Source organism: Tupaia chinensis, unplaced genomic scaffold, assembly GCF_000334495.1.
Source record: "Tupaia chinensis unplaced genomic scaffold, TupChi_1.0 Scaffold000159_1, whole genome shotgun sequence".
In the NCBI taxonomy this organism is placed as follows: domain Eukaryota; kingdom Metazoa; phylum Chordata; class Mammalia; order Scandentia; family Tupaiidae; genus Tupaia; species Tupaia belangeri.
This window is the reverse complement of record NW_006159630.1, coordinates 5,645,595-5,649,740: the sequence shown is the minus strand read 5'-3', so window position 1 is coordinate 5,649,740 and position 4,146 is coordinate 5,645,595. Positions and strand designations below refer to the sequence as shown.

Genomic DNA, 4,146 nt, shown 5'->3' with positions numbered 1-4,146 from the left:
AAAAACTCAAAAAAAAAAAAAAAAAGAAAAGAAAAGAAAAGAAAAACTTTAAAGAACAGCCAAGTTATGGGTGAAATGTGCCAAAAACAGAAAACTTACCAAAAGTCTACATAAAGTCTCTAGGTCCCCCCCACCGAAAAAAAGACCTTCACCAAACAAAGACATAAACAGGATGAGCAGGATGAACAGGGTGCCGAGGAAGAGTCTGCAGCAAATACAGCCCAAGGTCAATGTCCTCATGGTGCCTCCAACAAGCACCGAGGTCTCCTCTGTGCCAGAACCTGTGCTGGAGGAGCGAGAGCCAGGGGCAAAGACGGAGCCAGGACAGATGACACAGCCCCAAGGGCCAGCCAAGTCCATGGCAGGGCATGGCCGGCACGATCAAGAATGTGGAAAGGAAGGGTTCGACCTACTCACTGCAAGAAGATCGCTGGCCACCAGTGAGGAGAACGGGTAGGGCGAGAGTGGCCCCAGGGAGGTGATCCGGCTGTTTCTGAAAGAGCCTTGACAAGTCAGAAGAGGCAGGCGGGACGAGTGGCAGCGGGCGTGGACAGACATGGCAGGACGTAAGCTGTGTTACGGTGTAGAGCCCAGGAGCGCAGGGAGCGCCTTAACACAGATACACTCTTTTTTTATTTTCTTTTTTTGGAGAGGTTTTTTGCTATAGGGCATGTTTGCTCACCAGAAAGACAGAGAGAGACAGAGAGACAGAAAGCGAGAAATCACCCCCCAGGGGGGATGGCCATGCCACAATACCTTCAATCCCTTCGCCTCCATTCTCCTCTCGGGAGCACGCATACACATGCGCCTAGCGTGAGTTCAAGCCGCTGGGTCCGGGACTCGAACTGCAGTCAACTACATGGGAGTCCAGCGACATAGCCATTACACCAACTGCTGGTCCCACAGATACACTCTTTGTGCTAGCGCTGCAGGCATGCGAAAGCTCTGGCCTTCCCTGTAAAGAATGAGCACTGACCGGCTGCAGCCGCACCCTCCAGCAGAGCCAGTCGTTGGACTCCTGCTTTGATCTGTCCTTTCTCACACCACAGCCCTTTCCCTCGGGTACCCTATCTCTTGGCCCTTGGGCAGGGGCACGAGAGGTGTGATGACAGATGTGATCCAAGATGAGGCAAGTGACCAGGCAGAACCTGGATTTCAAAGGGTCCCAGGCAATGGCTAATGGAGAAGGGATTCCAGCCTACAAGGTGGGAGTGAGGCGGCCATAGAAGGAAATATCTGATGGGGCCAGCAGATGCATGGCAGTTATGTCACTGGACTCCCACATAGCCAAGTGTGTGGTTCGAGTCCCTGACCTGGAGGCTTGAAACTTACACCAGGTGAAGCTGGCATACTGACTAAGTCGCTGGACTCCCACGTAGCTGACAGTGGTTCAAGTCCCGGACCTGGTAGCATAAACTCACACTGAGTGCATGTGCATGTATGCCCAAGAGCCCGAGAGGAGAAAAGAGAAGGGACTGCAGTGTGGCCATCTGCCCTACTGGGGTGATTTCTCACTTTCTGTCTGTGTCTCTGTCTTTCTAGTGAACACATGCACCCTATAGCAAAACCCCTCCGAAAAAAAACCTTACAGCAGGTGCATGTGCATGCGTGCCCAAAATCCCAAGGGGAGCACGGAGAAGGGAGTGGGGCATGGCCACCCTCTCTGGGAGGTGATCTCTCATTCTCCTTCTCACTGTTTCTCTCTCTGGTGAACACACGTGCCTTAAGGCAAAAAATTCTACAAAATAAAAAAGTAAAAAATATTTCCACTTTAGAAGGATCTCAGTGAAAGTGCGCAAAACAGATGGGCGAGGCCAGAAATAAGCTACTTCAACCGCTCAGGAGAAAGGCCTCAAACGGTGACAAAGGTCTTCATTAAACCACCTTCTCCTCCTCCAGCACCTCAGCTCGTGAGATCCCCGAACGCATCAGTAGGAGTTAGACTGCTCTGATGAGGAGTACCTCGCCATGCTGAGGCGCCAGCGCACCTGGATGAGGAACTGCATTCAGCTTCAGTTTTCACCTTCTCCTTTATTCATGAAGGCATGCGTGTGTGTCCACGAGAGCAGGGGTGAGTGTGCGTGTCAATGAGAGAAAGGCATAAGCACCCTCCCTCAGGTCTGGTCATACTGCAAGGTGCCCCAGCCCCCTCTACCGCTCGTCCTCCCGCCCCTCAGATCTTGGGCACTTGTGCATATGTCCAGTGCGCTTCAGGCTGACTCAGCCAGAGATTCAAACGAGTCACTGTGTGGGGTCCAGTCCCTCTGGATCTGTACGCTGCAGCTAGGTCACAGAGCCAGCTTCGGGTTTTGAAATAATAACATCTCCTGACTTCCCCAGCAGTAGATAAATTCCTAAAATCACCAAGAAAAAGCTGCTAACTGTGGAAGCTGCACGAAAGGCAGCTGGGGGTTGATTATAACGCAGGCAACATGCACATCCAGGAGTGTGTGCATTCCACCCAGCGGGCCACTCAGCATCCCTTCCTTTTCAAGTACTTAGCCTGTTTAGATCCTCAAACACCCTATGTCCTAGAAATTCATCTCCTTGAGCCACTGATAGTTACAACTTTGAAAGAGAAAAGAGGGACCAGCAGTTGGCGTAACGGCTATGTCGCTGGACTCCCATGTAGTCAACCGTGATTCAAGTCCCGGATCCGGTGGCTTAAACTCACACCGGGCGCATGAGCGTGCGTGCCCAAGATCCCAAGAGGAGAATGGAGGAGAGGAGACTGCGGCGTGGCCATCCCCTCTGGGGGGTGATTTCTTGCTTACTATCTGTCTGTCTCTCTGTCTCTCTCTGGCGAGTGTACGCACCCCATAGCAAAAGAAAAGAAAAGAAAGCATAGAATCATAAACCCAGGCTTTCCATTTTGCAGGAGGAATTCCAGGTTATTTGACAGTAGTTTATCTCTGCAATGAAAGAGAACACTGTCACCCTAGTATGCGGCCCAGCTGGGAGGTTAGGACACAGCGTCCCCAGGACGAGCCCCAGCAAAGCCCTTCATCACTATCAGTGAATGTAATACAGTTCTCCATAGAACCTTGAGGGCGCAAAAAATGGGCTGCTAGCCCAAGGTGAGTGCTATCAGAGACAGGAAACAACTCGGAGAGGAACAGAAGTAGAAGGAGATTTTTCTTAAAAAGAATGATCCTATTGAACGAACTTTTTTTCTTTCTTTGCTTATTTATTTATTTTTAATTTGACCAGAGAGGGACAGTGGGACAGAAAGAGAGAAAGCAAGCCACCGAGTCCAGGACTTGAACTGCGGTCAGCCACGTGAGAGTCCAGCGCTCTTAACCACCATGCCACCTGCCGGCGCCCTGCAATTTTTTTTTAGAGGCTTTTGTCATAAAACATACGTGCTTGCTGAAGAGAGAGACACAGAGACAGAGACAGCGAGAGGGAAAGTGAGAAATCCGCCCTGGGGGGGAAGGCGACTTTTTAATGTCATTACTACCTAGTACCAGATTGCTCTTGGCAACCTGTAAGAGAAATAAATGTTAAGAAGTATTTATCAATACAATCCGTAGACGAAAAAATTTACCTTATGTATCTTCGTAGAGAAAGAAAGAAGTCAAAAGGGAAGGGAAGGTGGGAGGCTCAGATCTCTAACCTTAAACAGCACACAGGAAGTTTCGCCTTACACACGCATAACAACTGTCTTAAAAATGTGGCTGCTGATGAAATGGTTTAAAGAAAGGATGTTTAAAAAGTAATTCTGGGGGACCAGCAGGTGGCGTGGTGGTTGAGGTGCTGGACATACCCACATGGCCAACCATGGTTTGAATCCTGGACATGGCGGCTTGCTTTCTCACTTTCCCTCTCTCTCCCTCTGTTTCCCTTTGGTCAAGTTAAAAAGTAAATGATGAATAAATAAAATTGGAAAAAAAAAGAAGTAATTCTGGGGGGTCAGCAGTGGTTGTTAAGATGCTGGACTCTGACATAGCCAACCATGGTTCAGGGACTGACCTGGTTTGTCACTTACTTTCTGTCTGTCTCTCTCTCTGGTCAAATTAAAAATAAAATAAATAATGGGACCAGCAGTTGGCGTAATGGCTATGTCGCTGGACTCCCACGTAGTCGACCGAGGGTCGTGTCCCGGACCCGGGGGCTTAAAACTCACGCCGGGCGCGTGTGCATGCA

General features: G+C 49.8%; 1 protein-coding gene across 2 annotated transcripts in view; it reads right to left on the bottom strand.

Annotated features, from left to right (window-relative positions):
* PRPSAP1 (phosphoribosyl pyrophosphate synthetase associated protein 1) overlaps positions 1-4,146 on the bottom strand; it is a 34,728-nt gene that overhangs the window by 26,112 nt on the left and 4,470 nt on the right. The gene's annotated exons all lie outside the window — the stretch shown is intronic.